This window comes from Ambystoma mexicanum, chromosome 6q (genome assembly GCF_040938575.1).
Source record: "Ambystoma mexicanum isolate Mex_15411 chromosome 6q, UKY_AmexF1_1, whole genome shotgun sequence".
NCBI classification, from domain to species: Eukaryota; Metazoa; Chordata; class Amphibia; order Caudata; family Ambystomatidae; genus Ambystoma; species Ambystoma mexicanum.
In genome coordinates, this window is record NC_090937.1 from 470178467 (window position 1) to 470200919 (window position 22453).

The following is a 22453-nucleotide window of genomic DNA, read 5'->3' on the forward strand; positions in this document are numbered from 1 at the left end:
ATAATTCCAAGTTATTTGTGATAGCACGTGAAGGAGTTTGGTTGTTGTCAAGTTTTGCAGTGCAGTAACTGCAAGTATTAAGGGGTCAATTATTTCGTATTTGTTTTCTGCTATATGGTAGAGAGCTAATTCAAAACATTTGGAATCTTCATTGTCTTTTATTTTGTATGTTATGGCTAATGTTTTTGTGCTATTTTTATAAAAAGTTCTGTGGCAACACACACACACATGGTTTGGTACTTCAGCGGATGTACTTTTAAATTTTAGTATTTCTTTTTCGTATGTATGTAGTAGAAGGTTGCCATTTGTAGAATTGTTCCTAGTCTGTTGTAAAGCTATTGCATTTTGTAAGTGGCTTTCACTTCCAAAATATTTTCTCTGGATATGCGCTATTTCTTTGAGTAGGTCTTTGGCTCATATAGAAGATTGTTTTTTAAATTGTCTAATGCTAAAGCTGCACTTTTAGCATAGTACAGTTTATGGACTAGATTTCTTATAGTTGAATGATGTGTTGATATTTTGATATGATGGAAGGTGCTTTTGCAATTAGGTCCTGAAATGCAGGCTAATGAATGTCCTTGACATCCTGTGTGTTTACGCACTGGACAGGTATCCATATTTTGTAGAAGTTTCATTTTGAATTTGTCTTTGCCTTTTACATATGGATTGAGGAAATGGCGTAAAGATTTGAATTTTTTTTTGTCATTGATGTGCACGGCCATTTGTACACTGGACGTTTTGGTTCAGTCTGATGGGGAGGTGATACTGAATTTTCTGGGGATATTTTTGTGAGCAGCGTTTCTTGTTCCATCATGGTATTATTATGTTTTTCATACCCTCGTCCGCTGCTATGTATGGCATTTGTGTTTGTTTGCTTTTGTTTGTATGCTTCTTCATTGAAATATGCTTCTGTGCTCGTGGTGTGACTCCATTCACCTCCACAGATATTTAAGAAGTTATTTTTCTTGACATTCCGTTTATTGAGAAGTCTTTTATGTAATTTAGTAGTTAGTTTTGTTAGTGGTTTCATTCTGTTTAACACTAAAATAAATAACTTCCTTTTGCACTGTCTATGAGAGCTTCTAAGATTAATTTTCTACGGTAGATTTTAAGGGTTGTGCATGATTTATCTCCTGTTTTTATAAGATTCTGAAGGCCTCTGTGGCAGAACATTTTTTGTAAAATACTTTTTTTTTGGTATGTTTACTTGCCACTACATCAAGATTTATATGAGCACTGTTAGCAGTAGTGGTAGCTGAATTCTTGTTAATCACTTTCTGTTTTGTTTTACATTTTGAAAGAGGAGGCAATGTTTTTGAACTGGAAGCTTGTTTAGTTTCGCTTAATGACTCAATTAGATCTTTTGTTTCAACTTTTTGTACAAATTCTGCTAGAGATGGATGCTTACTTTGGACCCTTTTATTTTCATTTGCTCTACTTCTGCGTTGCTTTCTACGGATTTGCTTTTTGGTAGGCATTCTTTCTGATCTGTTGAAAGAAAAAGAAGGTATGGGTTGGGCTGTTCTGCAATGTATCTGTGCTGTGTGCATGAGTGTCTGAGTGTGATGGTAAGGATGTATGTGGTGGTGTGTGATTGTGCATTGGACAGCTACAGCTAATTGGGAAGGCTATTCTTGTATTTGTATGTTACTATACTGGGGTTCAGATGACACTAGAAAGTAAGCTAGTGGTGAGGAGAAGCACTAATATTAAATCTAGTGGTATAGAATGAAAACAGTTCTTTGTTCTGCAATACTAACATTCTAGAGGCTGATTTACGGAATTTTTGCAGCAAAAAATGGGTATTTGTGTGCCAATGTGCCTGCAAATCCCTGTTTAACAAATGGGGATTTGTGGGCAGAATGGTGCACAAATCCCCGTTTTTCGGCGCACACATTCCATGATTCAACCCTGCAGTGTGTTTCAGTAACAGTAAGTATATAATGGTAGTATTGTACTTACTTTTTTTGTTTGGAATGAGCAGGTTTCTTCTGAGATGTTGTTTGTACTTCAGATGCTGTTGCTTTTCAGGAGAGTTTTCTTCACTGCAATTGTAAAAGAAAGAAGTTATTCATTTTGTGTGTTTATAGCACTGATGTTAATTTAGACATTGATTTTTATGTTTTTGTAGTAGTATTGTTGTTTGATAACTGAACATAGTGTGTGCATGCAGTTTCTTTTGACTATGTGCAGCCTTTATATTTTACTTACAATATGTTAGTTCAACATGTTTTACAAATGAGTAGACTACTAAGTGTATGAAACTCACTTGGTTTCTTAAGGTGGTGTTATGAGATAGAAAAAATAATGATATACTTATTTTCCAATTTTTAAAAGGTAAATGGCAGAACCTGTATAGAAAAGCATAGAATGTATGCATTTGTGAAGGTGTGGGTAATAAAGCAGAAGGATGTGATGTACAGGCAGTGGTGTTATTTCAGCTGGGTGCTTTTCAATGATAGTGTCTATCTGTGTGAGTGTATAGAGATGCATGACCTTTTCCTGGCGGTGTGTAATTTTATAATACACTACTAAGTGTTCTTCTACAATTATACTGTTATTTCTCCCATCTTTTAATATTATAATTTTGTAGATAGTTGTGTATGTAAAAAAAGAATTTAGATAGCAGACAGGTTTGGAAGTAATAGTTGATTATAGCAGATGGGAAAAATAATAGTAAGTTCAGTTTATAGGTTATACAGGTTAAGTGGCAGTTACTCTGTTTATATGCATTTATAAGAGTTGTACATGCACTCTGCATATAATATGCATACCTATAGTTTGTATTCATGCATGTGGATATGCATGCAGCTGCAATTAGAAATCTTGGAGAATTGTACAGTAGTTTTTGTAGTAGGTGCTTTCCAATGATATGCGACTTGTACTCAGAGTGATCAACAGTACATTTAAAGTGCTGATCTCTGATGATGGAGTTAGATGTAGAGGTCTTAGATGTGATTGGTAGATGGTTGTGTGACTGCTTAGCTGTATCCAATGAGGGAATGGAACAGAGAGTGAAGTGGAAAGGGTAGAAGGGCTGTCTAAGAGTTATGCGCACCGCGGACACCGCAGCTGCCAGCGGACAGGGCGTGCCACATCCAGGGTTTTCCAGCAAATCTAGCATGGAAAGGGGACTGTAGGGATTATCCAATCAGGTGTTGAGGTTGTGGATTTGTGTTGAAAGAGGCTGTGTGTAGTGAAGATGGCAGAGGTGGAAAAGGTCAAGGTGTTGGTGGTTGGAGATATGTTTGTGCATGGTTTACAGCAGTATGCTCAATGCAGGCATGTGGCAAACAATTTTGATGTTAACGGAGTGGAGGTGGTGTGTAGCACTGTGCCTGATTGCAATGTACAGGGAATTATACAAGTTTGTGAAGATATGGGCAGGATGAACAGTCCCCATGTGGTAGTTTTGCACTGCGGTGCTTTCCATTTGGGCTATGTCAGTGCGCCTAATTTGTTGGCAGATTTGGAACACTTGGTTCAAGCAGTAATGAACATCTTTCCAAATGCCAAAGTTATTTTTTCTGGATTAGTACCTAGGGCAATATGGGACAATAGTTCTGTTTTTTGTCCTCAGCAAAACATTGCTAGGTGTGCAATCAACGAGGCATGTGTGCTTTCATGCTGAGAGCAAGTATGTTCTTCTGTAATAATGAGAATATTGATTCCAGGAATGCTGAAGAAAATGGCATTTCTTCATCTTTTATGGGAAATGCCATGCTGTTTTGGAATGTAAGGGTTGCTTTGGGGAAGGTTATGTGAAGATTTCAGGAGTAAAGTAAGAAAAAAACCCCAAAAGAAATACAAAATAACAGGTGTCTGTCAAGCATCTGTAAAAAAAATTTAAAAATGGCTCTTTTCAAGGGGAAATGGGGCACACTATTTAAATTTAAATTCACCATGTTCAGATTTTCCATGTATCCGTGGACATGGGGGATATGGGGATTTTGGGGTGGAGAGACATGCAAATGAGAAAGAGTAGAGCAAGGGATTGGTCAATAAAGTTTACTTGGTATGTTGCGTGAGAGTTTGTCAGAAAGTCTTTTTCCTGAGAGAAGAACAGATAGCTATGGCTGTGTGTTTTAGAAAACAGATTATCTGGATTTTGGGAGACTCATGGGTACATTGGTTGGAGGTGCATGCAGAACACTGTGGAGTAGCTGTAGATCTTGGATTCCCTCATATGGAAGTGCACTGGCATGGAGTACGTGGAATGAAGTGGCTGGACTTGGTACCTCTCTGTGCTACTTTGGAGAGAGATCATCACCCAGACATAATTATAATTCATTGTGGAGGGAACAGTTTAGGACATGTGTCTGGAATTTATTTGCAATTTGCAATGAAAGAAGGACTTGGGAAGGTCATGGACATGTTTCCAAATTCCCAAGTATTTTTTTCTCGTATTGCGTAAATGTGGCTGCGTTCTTCTTCATTTGGTCCACAAATGGAGAAAGCGCGGCACAATGTCAATAAGGCTGTTTGTGCCTTTTTAAGAGATGTTGGCATGGCCTCTTTTCACAATGAAAATATTATGTTTCGTAGCACATACATATTTCGCAGAGATGGAGTCCATCTTACTTATGCTGGCAAGCAGGTTTTTCTGAGAAATGAACACAATGCATTGCGACCTTTTTTGGAATTACAGCCATCCATTTTGCAGTAGGTATTGACTATTTGAAGTTTTTCAAACACAAGAAAACACCACCAAAAGGCTCTTTTCAGAGCCACCACTTCCTCCCATAGAAAAGTGCAATGGTTATGATAGGTCAGCACCCCAAAATTTAAGATGTCCTTGAACTGTCCGCAGACTTCTAAAAAATGCACAGGGCCCTGTACTATTTATTTGTCACTTCTATTTTTAAACTGTGAAAGGCGGCTCTGGAAAGAGACTTTTTTTGGGGGGGGTTTGTTGTTTTATATTTTTTGGGGGTTTTTACACATGACACACTAGGAAAGAAGGGGAAAGGAGGGTAAGGAAGGGATGCCAGCCATGGGGATAATAAAGGGCAGGTGGAGAGAGAAGATGTAGGGTGGGTCTTATTTAGGTAGGTAGCAGACCTTCTCATGCTCCGTGACCGCAGTCTCGAAAGCACTCCGAAGACTCTCCCCCCTGCAGAGTACTGCGTCGCAGTACATACATAATATTGTGACCCTCGAAAGGTAAGGGTCAATAGCATCATGGATGGCCTGTTAGGCAGCTGGAGGCAGCTGGAGGGATGCGCTGTCCCACAGGAGTGTCTCTTGTGGTGACAGGAGCGGTCACGGAGGATGTTGTAGAGGAACTCAACCTACTACGTTTATCACAAGGTACAACCTTGTGAATAGCCCCTCTGTGGAGGGACCTTAGGTGTCGCTTCATGGATGTCGTACCAAAGCTGTACGAACCAGGCCTCCCACGACTCAGCACCATTTTGCACTGGTTGCAGGTGACCTTGTTCGCACGCACTTTTGGTACTCCACCCTGAATGGTAAACAACCGGCACACCCAAGACTCATGGCGAGTGCTGGTAGTAGGGACTTCCACTACCTCATCCTTTTCATCCTCTTCATCCTCTTCCTCTACATCCTCATGCCTGTTCCCCTCTGCAGGCCCTTGCGGAAGTGGTGGTGGTGGAGGGGTTGGGGGTGGTGCTGAGGCTGAAGTAGCACCAGCTGGAGCAGCAGCAACCATAGATGCCATCAGGTTTGATGATGGGAAGCATCAAGAGCAGCAAGATCAGCAAAAGCCAAAATAGACAATGCTCTGTCAGGTAGCCAGAAGCACAATGAGGATGTGCTTTGGTGTGTGGCCTTTTATAGGGGTGCAGGTGCATGCTCAGCGGACAGCCGTGCTGTCTGCGGACAGATCTAACACCCCAAAAAGGCTCAAAAAGTTCTAAAAAGTATGTAGAAAGCCATGGTCATTGTCTGGGACAATGGTGAATTTTTACTGTACAATACTTTGGAATGTTCCAAAAAGTACTTTTAAAATGTTCGGGGACCCGGACACTTTCCGCAAATCAGGACACACGCTCGGTGTGGGTGCGGTCACATGATGTCAGCGTGAACACGTCTGCGAATGGGACGGCAGTCAGGGTAATTCATAGAATTTTGCCGAAAAGTGTCGCAAGCGGCTGGCGCAGAGTGTCCGCGTGCGATTGTGTGCGCCAGGAACGTGCGCTAAAACCGATTTCCGCGCACAGCGTATTCATGGATTTTAGGCTCCCAAACCAGCCGTGGCGCAGAGAATCGCAGCGACCCTGCAGCAGCGCCAGTAACGCCCCCAAGAACGCCCTCGCGCAAGGAAAAGCCATCAAAATCGCTAAATCATCGCAAAGGGCTGCGCTAACCCTGGACCAGTTCACCGGGCTGGCAAACAGCAAACGCCAAGCGGGGAACCTGAATTTCAGGGGTGCGCGGGAAGTTCCACACGCGATTTGCCCAGTGCGAGCAGGGTACGTGTATTTCAGGGGTGCGCGGGAAGTTCCACACGCGATTTCAGCAGGGTACGTGTATTCCAGGGGTGCGCGGGAAGTTCCACACGCGATTGGCCCAGTGCGAGCAGGGTACGTGTATTCCATGGGTGCGCGGGAAGTTCCACATGCGATATAAGCAGGGTACGTGTATTTCAGGGGTGCGCGGGAAGTTCCACACGCGATTTCAGCAGGGTACGTGTATCTCAGGGGTGCGCAGGAAGTTCCACACGCGATTTCAGCAGGGTACGTGTATTTCAGGGGTGCGCGGGAAGTTCCACACGCGATTGGCCCAGTGCGAGCAGGGTACGTGTATACCATGGGTGCACGGGAAGTTCCACATGCAATTCCAGCAGGGTATGTGAATTCCAGGGGTTCTGGGGAGTACTACACGTGAATTGGCCGTGTGGGTCCTCCCAGGTGTACGCTCGACAACCTCCACGGCCCTTGCAGGCAGCCCACACCACGGGGGACTACCCTGCACCCCTGCTCATGTCCCGCAGGCAGCCCAACCACCATGGGCATGCCCCGCAGCCAACCCACATGTCACCTTGCACTACTGATCAACAATGCATGTCTCCCACAACCCCCACCCCCCAGCAGTGCAGGGGCAGCCCCCACCAGGCCCCCACTCATGTCTCCCACCACCCCCACCACCCAGCCACCAGGGGCACCCTCCACCAGGCCCCCACTCATGTCTCCCACAACCCCCACCCCCCAGTAGTGCAGGGGCAGCACCACCAGGCCCCCACTCATGTCCCCCTGCACCCCCACCCCCCAGCATCCAGGGGCAGCCTCCACCAGGCCCCCACTCATGTCTCCCACCACCCCCACTACCCAGCAGTGCAGGGGCAGCCCCCACCAGGCCCCCACTCATGTCTCCCACCACCCCCACCCCCCAGCAGTGCAGGGGCAGCCCCCACCAGGCCCCCACTCATGTCTCCCACCACCCCCACCACCCTGCCACCAGGGGCACCCTCCACCAGGCCCCCACTCATGTCTCCCACCACCCCCACCCCCCAGCAGTGCATGGACACCCTCCACCAGGCCCCCACTCATGTCTCCCACCACCCCCACCCCCCAACATCCAGGGGCACCCTCCACCAGGCCCCCACTCATGTCTCCCACCACCCCCACCACCCAATCACCAGGGGCACCCTCCACTCATGTCTCCCACCACCCCCACCCCCCAGCCACCACGGGCACCCTCCACCAGACCCCCACTCATGTCTCCCACCACCCCCACCCCCCAGCAGTGCATGGGCACCCACCACCAGCCCCCCACTCATGTCTCCCACCACCCCCACCCCCCAGCATTCAGGGGCAGCCTCCACCAGGCCCCCACTCATGTCTCCCACCACCCCCACCCCCCACCATCCAGGGGCACCCTCCACCAGGCCCCCACTCATGTCTCCCACCACCCCCACCCCCCAGCAGTGCAGGGGCAGCCCCCACCAGGCCCCCACTCATGTCTCCCACCACCCCCACCACCCAGCCACCAGGGGCACCCTCCACCAGGCCCCCACTCATGTCTCCCACCACCCCCGTCCCCCAGCCACCAGGGGCAGCCTCCACCAGGCCCCCACTCATGTCTCCCACCACCCCCACCCCCCAGCAGTGCAGGGGCAGCACCACCAGGCCCCCACTCATGTCTCCCACCACCCCCACCCCCCAGCAGTGCAGGGGCACCCTCCACCAGGCCCCCACTCATGTCTCCCACCACCCCCACCCCCCAGCATCCAGGGGCAGCCTCCACCAGGCCCCCACTCATGTCTCCCACCATCCAGGGGCACCCTCCACCAGGCCCCCACTCATGTCTCCCACCACCCCCACCCCCCAGCACTGCAGGGGCAGCCCCCACCAGGCCCCCACTCATGTCTCCCACCACCCCCACCCCCCAGCAGTGCAGGGGCAGCCCCCACCAGGCCCCCACTCATGTCTCCCACCACCCCCACCACACAGCCACCAGGGGCACCCTCCACCAGGCCCCCACTCATGTCTCCCACCACCCCCACCCCCCAGCAGTGCATGGGCACCCTCCACCAGGCCCCCACTCATGTCTCCCACCACCCCCACCCCCCAGCATCCAGGGGCAGCCTCCACCAGGCCCCCACTCATGTCTCCCACCACCCCCACCCCCCACCATCCAGGGGCACCCTCCACCAGGCCCCCACTCATGTCTCCCACCACCCCCACCCCCCAGCACTGCAGGGGCAGCCCCCACCAGGCCCCCACTCATGTCTCCCACCACCCCCACCCCCCAGCAGTGCAGGGGCAGCCCCCACCAGGCCCCCACTCATGTCTCCCATCACCCCCACCCCCCAGCAGTGCAGGGGCAGCCCCCACCAGGCCCCCACTCATGTCTCCCACCACCCCCACCACCCAGCCACCAGGGGCACCCTCCACCAGGCCCCCACTCATGTCTCCCACCACCCCCACCCCCCAGCCACCAGGGGCAGCCTCCACCAGGCCCCCACTCATGTCTAACACCACCCCCACCCCCCAGCAGTGCAGGGGCAGCACCACCAGGCCCCCACTCATGTCCCCCTGCACCCCCACCCCCCAGCATCCAGGGGTAGCCTCCACCAGGCCCCCACTCATGTCTCCCACCACCCCACCCCCCAGCAGTGCATGGGCACCCTCCACCAGGCCCCCACTCATGTCTCCCACCACCCCCACGCCCCACATCCAGGGGCACCCTCCACCAGGCCCCCACTCATGTCTCCCACCACCCCCATCACCCAGCCACCAGGGGCACCCTCCACCAGGCCCCCACTCATGTCTCCCACCACCCCCCAGCCACCAGGGGCACCCTCGACCAGGTCCTCACAATCCCCAATCATGTGCGTTATGGTCAGCCTCCACAGCCAAAAAGCCCTACCAAGTAACCCATTCACCCACATGGAATTGGAAATTACATGTCACACCCCCAATGTTCATTAAGCTAATGAACCCATGTCCGTCACACACAATGTTTGCAATTGAATGGGAAAACACCCAACATGACATGCATGAAACCAATGAGATGATACCACACAGTGAAGTATGAAAACAAAATTGTATTGAAAAAAGAAAGAATGCTAAAGAAATGAAACAAACTACAATGGGAAGTAAAAAAAATCAAGCTGCATGTCCGCATAAAAATAAAGAACTGCAAATCATAATCCAAAAAAATGTCCTCCAAAGTCAAATGTAAATAAATTATCTATCAAATCAAGAACTATGTAAAAAACTCAAAAGGGTCCATGAGCCCAACTGAACAAAGGAAACCTAAAAAAAACCTAACTAAAAAGCAACTATATACAAAAAGTGGAGCAGTGTCCGTCGACTCCAAATCATAAGAAAAAACAAAGGAAACCTAAAACTAAAGAACTATATACAAAGGCGGCGGGCAAGTCCAGCGGCTCACTCCGTGGTGTTCCGGGCCAGGGCATCATCGAACTCCTGTTCGATGTCCCGAAGGCGGTCCAGTTCCATGGCCCCGAGGGTCCGCAGGGACGACGCCGTGTCCTCCTCCAACCCCCTGGGGATTGCCTCGAGGCACTCGGCCCGCCTCAGGGCCCTCCGCATGGAGTTCTCCGCCCTGACCATTGTGAGCCGCGCCACAGCACCCCTGGCTGATGTGCAGGCAGCAAATGGCAGTGCACGTGGGCAGCAGGCAGTCAGGCAGCAGCAGATGGCAGGTGGGAGCGTGCTCGGGGCTCTGGGGGGCAGTAGTTCGGCCTTCTGGGCAGGAGCGTGGTCTTCCGTGTGCTTACGCGTGGCCAGCTTGGTACGGAGTGATTTGGCACGTGAAAATCCTGCACGTCAGCGTGAAAATCGAGGAAAGGCCCTTAGCGCGTAAGCGCGTCAGCACGCATACTCGATTCTATTGGACCAAAGGCCCTCAGCGCGTAAGCGCGTCTGTGACGTGACCCACATGGGTGTTTCCCACACAGCACGTGATGACAGAGCACACGTGGAAAGACTGCACGTCAGAGTGTCATCGCGTGTAATTGGACAGCACGTCAGAGTCTCATCGCGTGTGATTGGTGAAAATGGCCCTACACGCAGAAGTGACAAAGCGTGTAATTGGTGGAAATGGCCCTACACGCATAAGTGACAAAGCGTGTAATTGGTGGAAATGGCCCTAGCGCATACACGCCAAGTAAGTGATGCTGGACGTGTGGGCCTGTATAAAAGGTACGTGTAGAACACCATTTCCTTGTACGTGCTTTTCATGGAGAGCGAGTGGGTGAATTCTGTACTTCTTGTCGTTTCACACGCGATTTACTTCACGGCGTTTCAAGTTCGTATTCCCTGTTACCTCTGACAGCTTTTTCTCTTTTTTCTCTTTTACTGGTTTACCTGGGCCTGTTCCCTCAAACAGTGTTCCCTTCTACTGTTGTCCTGTCTCCTCAGACAGCGTACAAATCTTCTTTTGGCGGGGGTGTTGCCAACCAAACGCGCTCCTTTTTCACGCTCTTTTACCTGGCAGACGGTGAGTCACGCACGTATCTAACATCTGTGCTTGCCCCGTGTGTAGCCTACCCCTTCAGAGGTCATTCTAGGCTGCGTGTGACACGCATACGTTCATTCTTGTGTTACTGGGTGCCACAGCGTAGTGCAGGTTTTTCTTTCTGCACACGTGGTCTAGGAGGGGTTGCGTGCACGTCATCTCCCTTTTTTGGGGCTCCTGTGCGTAGCGTGACCCGTCATATTTCCCCAGGGGTTACAATCAGCCTTGCAAGAGCACTAGGGTACAATTACCATCTGGTACCCAACCCCTTTGACCCCCAATTGCCCAGGACAATAGTTTACAGCCACTCCCATACGCACATTTACATCAGTGCCATGGCTGGGAGGCGAGGATTCCGTAAGGGTGGCAAAGGTAGAAGAGCCACAAGTGGTGGCCGTGGTGGATCCAGTAGGGGACGTGGTCGTTACTTGCAGGGTGAGCCTGTCCCCCCATGTGTGGAGGACCAGTCAAGGGCACCCATAATCCCCCCCTCCCGTTGAGGCTGATGTGGCTGACACCATCCATGCTCAGCCCTTGTTGGACCAGCCCATTGTGGCACCAGACCTGGCTGACTCCATGGCTGACTTCCAGGTCAGCAGGCCTATGACACGTGCGCTGGTGCACGTTGATGTCACCATGCCACGTGCATCTGGGGCAGCAAGGTCATCTGCTGCACCAAGTAGGCAGGGCGGAGAGGCTGCAGGGGCAGCTGCGGCTCCATCCACCCCAGCCCTCACACACCCAGCCAGGACAGTGTCGGTCCTAGTCCATGCTGCTGACATTCCCCCTGACACCATCACACTAGAGCCAATGCCTGCACCAACTCCCATGCTGAGTGTGCAATCCCACACTCCTCATACAGAGTCCACCAGGGCTCCTGCCCCTAGTGTCCAGAGCGGCGCAGGACACTCAGGATCACCACCACCTTCCAAGCGGAAGAGGAAGAGTGCTCGTCCGGCACAGGCTGATGCCCCAGACACGGCTACACAGTCCGGCCCGTCCAGGAAGCCCAGCTTCACGGATGACGAACTGAATGCACTTGTCGAGTATGTGTCCGCACATGACAACGAGATGGTCATTGTTGCAGGATCCAAGACCACACCTGCACAACGCCAGGCACACTGGCAGACCGTTGCGGAGATCGTAAGTTCCCTTGGAATCGTGAGGCGCACAGCCGATGATTGCTATAAGCGCTGGAATGACCTAAAGCGCAGGGCAAAGAGTACGCTGGCCTCAAGTCATGCCGCAACTCTAGTGACTGGAGGTGGGTCTCCAGTAGTAGACATGGAACTCACTCCACATGTGTCAGTCGCTGGGACCTACGTCATGGATGAACAGATCCAAGGCGTGGGAGATCTGGCTGATTACGAGGCATTGTCCGGTGAGTGCACATGCATGTGTGTGTCATCCATGTGCATGGTGTGTGTGTGAGGGCTTCTGTTTGTGTGCCAGGTGAGAGTGTGCGCCTGAGTCGTATGGGTCAGCCATGTGCTTCATGCAATACATTCTGCGCAGCTGCATTTGGCCATAGCAATATCCCTTCTGCCAACAGTAGACATCTAGCCCAATTGCACGCCAGTTGCCCTTGAAGTGTCACCTTGCCACAACATTGTTGCTTATTTTTCACTGTTCATTCAGTCAGATTGTTTGCATTCCACCACTTTTACTAGGCATGTCGCAGTCCACTAGTCACATGTCTGACTTGGCCATGGTAAAGTGGAGTGACTTTGTTACCTGGATATCATTTGTTCACACATGTCCCTGTGCAATTGGACCATTTCAGACTGGCAGCTCCAGGTGAAAAATCTGACCTGTTAGAATTAGAAAAGCTATTACATGCGGGAACTGGACTGAATGAATAGGTGCTGCCCTCCTCTCCATCTTCACTCAATAGCAATGGTACATGCCATCTGTGTGATGGCATGTGTGTTTCACCTGGCAATCACAGGCCAATGTGTGATGCCACTGCCAGGCAGCATGCAGAAAATGTGTTCATCTTCCATCTTGGTGTCATCAGTGTGTGCCATTTGCCTGCCCTTCATATGCAGTGAGGGTGCATGCATGGGAGGGTTTTAGTCATGTGGGACATGTGTCAATCAAGTACTGGTTCTCTTGCTTCTCAGCCCTCATTGTGTGCCATGGTGCTAATGCCTGTTTCCATTTCTTTGTTTTTATGTCTTTGCAGGGGAAGACGCACCTGATACTGCTGGGGTTGTGGAGATGGTGCAGACCCAGGAGGGTCCGAGGGCCGACCAACCACCAGTGAGGGACGTGGTGTGGTGGTGGGTGAGAACCCACAAGTGCTGCAGGTCATGCTCTCAAGGGGTGTCTCTGGCTGCACCTCCCCCGAGCTGTACTCAGGTGTTGATTCGGATGAGACCTACGTGCCGTCGCAGGTGAGTGTTCCAGGGAGGGATTCTGTTCTGTCCCACCCACCTGCACCAGGGTCAGAACCCTCAATGGGGATGTCAGTGTTGGCAGCTACGCCTTTGGTGGTTACGGATGCAGGGTCACACTCCGCGACATCTGATCCTGTTCCTGGGCCAGCAGATCAGAGGGGGAATGCAGTCCTGCAGCCTCAGGCAGTGCCGGCACAGCAAGGCGCAGTTCGCCTTGCCCCAGACAGGTGTGGTGCCCGCCGACGTGGTGGCCGTACGCCACCTGGCAATACCGCATGGGAGCAATCCATTTACCATACGGCAACACAACAGGCAGCATCATCCGAGATGATGGCTCAGGCCATGGATAGGGTGGCCACTTCCATTGTCCCCCCTGAAAGGCTGATGGAGCGACTAGAGCAGGCAACCGACTCCATCTGCCAGTCACACAGGGAGAACATGTTGGCGTCCAACAGGGACAGGCGGGCGGCACTGGTGACTCTGCAGGAGGCCATCTCCATTGAGTCCCAGGGCCACAGGGAAGCCCTGAGGCAGGAGCTCCTTCACCTCAGGACGACTCTTGTTGAGCTTGAGGCTTCAACACACCAAAGGACAGAACAGCAGCTGGAGCGTCTCACCCGTACGCTCTCAGCTGAGATGCAGGCAACGAGGACGGAGGTCCGGGCATCCCGTGAGTTGTTGCATGGGGACCTCCGCACACTCATCCTCCAGAACCAGACCTACCACACCCGCATGCTTGCAGCCATGGAGGAGCAGACTAGGGCCTTGCGTGGGCTGCCTCCCATAGTGCAACCACCTCCGGATGCAGCTGCACAGGGTGATAATAGCGACAGCAGTGATACTCCCACAATAGGGTAGCCGTGTGGGCCATGAGCCCATGGAGGGGTTTTTTTTTCCCAGGACCCACACAGGTGGGTTTTGGTGTGCACCCTGTCCTCGGACCTCCTGGGTGGCCTCCCAAACCCCCCTGGGCCCATCAATGGCCATTTTTGATTTTTATTTTTATTTTTGATTTTTATTTTTGATTTTAATTTTTGATTTTAATTTTTATTTTTGATTTTTATTTTTATTTTTGATTTTTATTTTTGATTTTTATTTTTGATTTTTTATTTTTATTTTTATTTTTATTTTTATTTTTATTTTAAATTTCGAAAAATATTTTTCCCAATTTTTGTTGGGACAATTTGTTGGCTTCCGTGGTTCCTGTGGGCATACGCAGCATTGTGGCTGGGCACATGCAGGCTTGTCATGTATTTGGTTCAGATGCTTGGGTTTGAGTCACACACACCCCTCCTGCTTCCCGTTTCCATGGGCTTGCAAAGGGTGTGCCCAAGTGACATTGACGTACATGGTGACATTGGACTCCCACTACATGTGTGGGTAGTCTAGTCAATACTGTGTATACATTCCTAGTGCATATTGCTGTTGTGTTGTACACTGCATGTTGCATTGATTTGTAACTCATCATCTGTGTCTACCTCCCAATTTGCAGGTCCCTTCCTCATGTCTACACAAGGCCCTCTAGTCTGGAGATGGGGTCCATGTTGGCAGCAGTGCACCTACAACTCTACATGGCGCCAACACCGCACAGTTGGTAGTGGTGGGAGTGCAGGCATTTCCAGGTGGTGAGACTACTAATATATAACATTAGTGATGTCATGTTAATGGTAGTACCTGCTCAAGTTTGTTGTTGGTCCTGCATTACTGTGAGCATTTCAGGTGTTGCAAGTTTCAATTAGGGACACTCTACATTGTGACACTAGTGTCATGTTGTGGGGATTACTTTGTTTACCTGCAAATAGCATGACATGGCACGGTGTGTCGTGTGGCGGTGCTGGGGATGGGTTGGCTGACATGGCACTGCCCTCTTGTTGCATTTTGCAAGTGGGTATTTATTTTAGCTGCTTGAATGTGTTACTTCACAAAACTGCATTGGTGGTGTCTGTGTGGGTAGGGATGCACACATTGTGACACTTCCAGGCGAACAATCTCAGGCTGACATGGTTTTCACGGTTCATTCTCCAGACATTCAGGATCAGTGTCAGGTTGAGTCATCATTGATTGTCAGATGGAATGTGCCAGGGCAGTGTGCACTCCACAGGGGTGTGATTTCTATGTGAAGTAATTAGCCACTAGCTGTGTACGGGCTGCCTCCCCCCGTGCCCTTTCCCCTCCCATGCGCAGCGGCTGTGCATGTGGCTGGGGATGTGGGGCCACCACCATGTCCACGGCCAGGCCCCGGCGTGTTGCAACGTTGTGCAGGACACATGCTGCCACTAAGATCCTGCACACTACTGGGGGAGTGTACAACAGCTGCCCACCAGAACGGTCAAGGGAGCGAAAGCGTGACTTTAGCACTCCAAATGTGCGCTCCACTATGCCCCGGGTTGTAATGTGGGCTGTGTTATATCTTACCTGGGGTGGCGTGGTGGGGCTCCGAATTGGCGTCATCATGTGGGGGCTGAGAGGGTAGGCACTGTCCCCTGTGGAGGTGTTGATTGGTATCATTGGTGGGGTTGTGACCTTGCTCAGTATCTGACATGCATGCATGTGCAGTGGCATTCATACTCACCAAGCAGCCATGTATCGCCATGCCGCCCAGCTTCTAGGACCCGGCTTAGGGTGGACATTCGGTAAATGAAGCTGTCGTGGGTTGACCCGGGATAGTTGGCATATACTGAGGAGGTGATGATACCCTTGGCATTACATACTACCTGCACGTTGATGGAATGCCAGTGCTTGCGGTTCCTATAGATGTGCTCAGATGCCCTGGGGGGACGTAGAGCCACATGGGTGCAGTCGATGGCACCTAGCACTTTGGGGAATCGTGCCACAGCGTAAAATTCCAGGGCGGCAGCATGCCTTTCTGCAGGTGTTCTGGGCAGGTATATGTGCCTGCGGACTGATGGGCGTGCAGTGATGATGTTCAAGACCTGGTGTAGGCAGCGTGACTGGGTGGCCTGTGATACACCACCCACAATGGCACTTGTCCGCTGAAATGATCCAGTGGCTAAGAAGTGCAGTACATTGAGGACCTTCTCCAGGGGGCTGAGTGCTTGGGAGCACAGGGTGGGTGATGTGAGGTCATCCTCCCACTCACTCACCAGGTCCAGTATAATGTGTGGTGGAAACCTGTACCTCCCATGCACCTGGTCATCAGGCATCCCAAAAAGGCTGGTTCTGGGTGTGAATATTCAGGCCCTGACTATCCTCCTCCTCCTCCTTTGGTAGGCCACGCCCACTGCTGCTAGGAACGGTATGTTCATCCTGGGTCTGAGCTTGTTATTTTGTTAGCGCGCAAATTAATGCGTTGCGCGTATTGTAGGCGAGCGTGTGACCCGCGCACCCCTGAAATCCAGTACCCAGTCCAATAGCATGTGGAAATTCCCGCGCACCCCGGGATACAGGTGCGCTGACGTACTTGCGTGTGTAAGTGTCCGCGCACCCCTGATATACACGTACATAGGCCAATCGCGTGTACGCGCACTTTTGACCAATTACACGCGATGACACTCTGACGTGCTGTCCAATTACACGCGATGACACTCTGACGTGCAGTCTTTCCACATGTGCTCTGTCATCACGTGCTGTGTGGGAAACACCTGTGCGGGTCACGTCACAGACGCGTTTACGCGCTGAGGGCCTTTGGTCCAATAGAATCGCGTATGCGTGCTGACGCGCTTACGCGCTGAGGGCCTTTGGTCCAATAGAATCGCGTATGCGTGCTGACGCGCTTACGTGCTAAGGGCCTTTCCTCGAATTTCACGCTGACGTGCAGACTTTTCACGTGCCAAATCACTCTGTATCAAGCTGGCCACGCGTATGCACACGGAAGACCACGCTCCTGCCCAGAAGGCCGAACTACTGCCCCCCAGAACCCCGAGCACGCTCCCACCTGCCATCTGCTGCTGCCTGACTGCCTGCTGCCCACGTGCACTGCCATTTGCTGCCTGCACATCAGCCAGGGGTGCTGTTGCTGTGACCACCCCTGCTGGAACCGAAGACGCCCGACTGGTATTCCATCGCTCCACAGCCCAGCCCCAGGACCCAGTTGCACACCCACTCCTGCCTCTGGGGTTGTCATGTCGGGGCAAACACCATCTGTGACCACTGACAACCCCCGGCCAGAGAGGCAGAGGGGCACCAGCTTCAGTGCCACCGAAGTTGGTGTCCTGGTGGAGCAAGTCCTGGGGCAGTATGATGCCCTCTTCGGAAGTTCCCGCGCCGCCAAGGAAGGACGGACTCGGATCTGGACTGACATCGTGACTGCCATCAACGCGGAGGGGGTGGCAGTCCGCAACTTCCAACATGTCAGGAAGCGCTGGGAGGACTTCAGGTCCAGGACCCTGAACAAGGCCCGGCGCCTCTTGAAGGCAGCGGATGCCAAGGGGCGCCGGGGCCACTTGTCGGAAGAACAGATGAGGGTCCTGGAACGCATATCCCCAGCGCTCCACGTCCAGGTCCTGGAGAAGCAGACCCGTCTGGAGTCGAGCGGTGAGTGTACATGCATCCTGATTGTGAGCAGTGCGTGTGGTGATTATTCGGTAGTGTGCAGGTTGCACATCTGTTTGTATGGGGTCGAGAATGGGTGGGGGTGTCCAGGGCCGTGGGGCTGACACATGCGAGGGCTGTAATGTGTGAGACATGGATGGTGCTTGTGTGTGTAGGCTTGCATGGCAAATGCAGTTGTGCCTGCACACATGTTTGTATGAATGTGTATTTAAGTAGACATGTCCGTTATGTCACGCATGTATGTTGTTTTCGGCTGCATGTATGAGCACTGTGTACATGTGCATGTGTGTGTATTTGACAAGGGTGCAACAGTGATGCACCATGGATGCATGTGACTGCGGTATGTGTAAGCCTGATTGGCAGATGTGACATGGATGCCCGTCTGAACAGTGCGACACTTGGCAGAGGTGTACACATGCATGCAAGTGTGGTGGTGTGTGTACATGTGTGGTGCACTTCCTGTGTTGCATGTGATGTCTGGGTCACCTTTGGCTGCTCATGCTGTTGTATGTGTATGGATGGTGGTGGCAGTTGCAATATGGCTGTGGTATGGCTCATGTGTGCAAGTTGCAATGACATGTGTGTTGGGGATTGTGATGACTTGTCTGAGGTTTGCCAATGCCACTCATGTGCAACTGTCATGTGTGTATGTGTCCATTGTACTGTGCCCTGATGCCTCTGTTTTGTTTCTCCCTGTCTGCAGCGTCAACTGATGAAGAGGGCGGAGAAGGTGCTGTGGAGCACAGCGGCGGGGATCCGACCGCCAGCCGGAGACGCAAGGCCCGGCTCCCCTCCCGTGTTGTCATCTCGTCGGGGAGTGAGGAGTCCGGTGCCGCGTCCCAGGCCGCAGCTGCCGGGGGGAGGTCCAAGAGGCGGAGGTTGGAGTTGGACTCCTCGGCAGCAGAAGGGGCAGCTGGGACCCCACAGGGCCCAACAGGGGAAGATGGCACGGAGTCATCCAGGTTGGTGGGGGGTTTGGTGGAGGAGGAGGCCGTGCAAGCACCAGAGACGGGGTCTGGAGGTGGGGATCCCACTGGTGCTAGTGGTGCAGTCCAGGGACAGGAGGCAGCACAGGCCGCCGCGGAGGTGCCTGTGTGCAATCCTGTCCCCGATCCTGTCCCTGCATCATCTTGCACCAGCAGGGATGCCTACGTCCAGACCCGTTTTCAGGCAGGGGATGTGCTGACGTCAACTGGCCTTCCTCTGCCTGCGGACGTGGCTATCCAGGTCCGGGTTGAGCCTGTCCTGGCTGGTGTGGCGTTGCGTCAACGGGCCATGCGAGGTGACCTGCAGTCTTTTCATGGAGAGACTGCACGTCATCTCGAATGGCTCGTTGACCACGTCAGCCTGCTGGGACAGGTCACCCAGACCGGATTCCTCCGTCTGATGGGGCTTGCTCCGACCCCCTCCTCAACTGGACCCCCTACGCGCCAGTCGTCCTCTGTGCCATCTTCCCACCCATCAGTCACCTGGGTGCCCTGTGGAGCTGTCTCTGACAGTGCGGCCAGGCTGGTGGAGGAGGCATCCCTGCCACAGTCGGGAGTCGGACGTCCAGCAGGGGTGGCCACATCAACAACTGCACCCCAGCCGGCGGAGGATGTGCAGGCAGCAGGAGGCAGTGCACGGGCAGAGGCAGAGCAGCAGCAGCAACATGGTGGGAGCCATGAAGGCTCGGGGCCTTCGACATCGGAGGGGCAGGCATCGGCCAGAGGGCAGGAGGACCCAGGGCAGAGAGTGTCTTCCGTGTGGCAGCGGTTGGGCCACGCCATAGGTGCGGAGCGGCGGCGGGCGGAAGAGGCGCGGCTCGCAATGGTCAGGGCGGAGAACTCCATGCGGAGGGCCCTGAGGCGGGCCGAGTGCCTCGAGGCAATCCGCAGGGGGTTGGAGGAGGACACGGCGTCGTCCCTGCGGACCCTCGGGGCCATGGAACTGGACCGTCTCCGGGACATCGAACAGGAGTTCGATGATGCCCTGGCCCGGAACACCATGGAGTGAGCCGCTGGACTTGCCCGCCGCCTTTGTATATAGTTCTTTAGTTTTAGGTTTCCTTTGTTTTTTCTTATGATTTGGAGTCGACGGACACTGCTCCACTTTTTGTATATAGTTGCTTTTTAGTTAGGTTTTTTTTTAGGTTTCCTTTGTTCAGTTGGGCTTATGGACCCTTTCGAGTTTTTTACATAGTTCTTGATTTGATAGATAATTTTTTTACATTTGACTTTGGAGGACATTTTTTGGGATTATGATTTGCAGTTCTTTATTTTTATGCGGACATGCATCTTGATTTTTTTTTACTTCCCATTGTACTTTGTTTCATTTCTTTAGCATTCTTTCTTTTTTTCAATACAATTTTGTTTTCATACTTCACTGTGTGGTATCATCTCATTGGTTTCATGCATGTCATGTTGGGTGTTTTCCCATTCAATTGCAAACATTGTGTGTGACGGACATGGGTTCATTAGCTTCATGAACATTGGGGGTGTGATATGTAATTTCCATTTCCATGTGGGTGAATGGTTTACTTGGTAGGGCTTTTTGGCTGTGGAGGCTGACCATAACGCACATGATTGGGGATTGTGAGGACCTGGTCGAGGGTGCCCCTGGTGGCTGGGGGGTGGTGGGAGACATGAGTGGGGGCCTGGTGGAGGGTGCCCCTGTTGGCTGGGTGGTGGGGGTGGTGGGAGACATGAGTGGGGGCCTGGTGGTGCTGCCCCTGCAGTGCTGGGGGGTGGGTGGGGGTGGTGGGAGACATGAGTGGGGGCCTGGTGGAGGGTGCCCCTGGATGGTGGGGGGTGGGGGTGGTGGGAGACATGAGTGGGGGCCTGGTGGAGGGTGCCCATGCACTGCTGGGGGGTGGGGGTGGTGGGAGACATGAGTGGGGGCCTGGTGGAGGCTGCCCCTGGTGGCTGGGGGGTGGGGGTGGTGGGAGACATGAGTGGGGGCCTGGTGGAGGCTGCCCCTGGTGGCTGGGGGGTGGGGGTGGTGGGAGACATCAGTGGGGGCCTGGTGGAGGGTGCCCCTGCACTGCTGGGGGGTGGGGGTGCAGGGGGACATGAGTGGGGGCCTGGTGGTGCTGCCCCTGCAGTGCTGGGGGGTGGGGGTGGTGGGAGACATGAGTGGGGGCCTGGTGGGGGCTGCCCCTGCAGTGCTGGGGGGTGGGGGTTGTGGGAGACATGAGTAGGGGCCTGGTGGAGGCTGCCCCTGGTGGCTGGGGGGTGGGGGTGGTGGGAGACATGAGTGGGGGCCTGGTGGAGGGTGCCCCTGGATGCTGGGGGGTGGGGGGGTGGGAGACATGAGTGGGGGCCTGGTGGAGGCTGCCCCTGGTGGCTGGGGGGTGGGGGTGGTGGGAGACATGAGTGGGGGCCTGGTGGAGGCTGCCCCTGGTGGCTGGGGGGTGGGGGTGGTGGGAGACATGAGTGGGGGCCTGGTGGAGGGTGCCCCTGTACTGCTGGGGGGTGGGGGTGGTGGGAGACATGAGTGGGGCCTGGTGGAGGCTGCCCCTGGTGGCTGGGGGGTGGGGGTGCAGGGGGACATGAGTGGGGGCCTGGTGGTGCTGCCCCTGCACTGCTGGGGGGTGGGGGTGGTGGGAGACATGAGTGGGGGCCTGGTGGAGGGTGCCCCTGGATGCTGGGGGGTGGGGGTGCAGGGGGACATGAGTGGGGGCCTGGTGGTGCTGCCCCTGCACTGCTGGGGAGTGGGGGGGGTGGGAGACATGAGTGGGGGCCTGGTGGAGGCTGCCCCTGGTGGCTGGGGGGTGGGGGTGGTGGGAGACATGAGTGGGGGCCTGGTGGAGGGTGCCCCTGGTGGCTGGGGGGTGGGGGTGGTGGGAGACATGAGTGGGGGCCTGGTGGGGACTGCCCCTGCAGTGCTCGGGGGTGGGGGTGGTGGGAGACATGAGTGGGGGCCTGGTGGAGGCTGCCCCTGGTGGCTGGGGGGTGGGGGTGGTGGGAGACATGAGTGGGGGCCTGGTGGAGGGTGCCCCTGGTGGCTGGGGGGTGGGGTTGGTGGGAGACATGAGTGGGGGCCTGGTGGGGGCTGCCCCTGCAGTGCTGGGGGGTGGGGGTGGTGGGAGACATGAGTGGGGGCCTGGTGGAGGCTGCCCCTGGTGGCTGGGGGGTGGGGGTGGTGGGAGACATGAATGGGGGCCTGGTGGAGGGTGCCCCTGGTGGCTGGGGGGTGGCGGTGGTGGGAGACATGAGTGGGGCCTGGTGGGGGCTGCCCCTGCAGTGCTGGGGGGTGGGGGTGGTGGGAGACATGAGTGCGGGCCTGGTGGAGGCTGCCCCTGGTGGCTGCGGGGTGGGGGTGGTGGGAGACATGAGTGGGGGCCTGGTGGAGGGTGCCCCTGCACTGCTGGGGGGTGGGGGTGCAGGGGGACATGAGTGGGGGCCTGGTGGTGCTGACCCTGCACTGCTGGGGGGTGGGGGTGGTGGGAGACATGAGTGGGGGCCTGGTGGAGGGTGCCCCTACACTGCTGGGGGGTCATGGTGCGGGGGACACGAGTGGGGGCCTGGTGGTGCAGCCCCTGCAGTGCTGGGGGGTGGGGGCGGTGGGAGACATGAGTGGGGCCTGGTGGAGGCTGCCCCTGGTGGCTG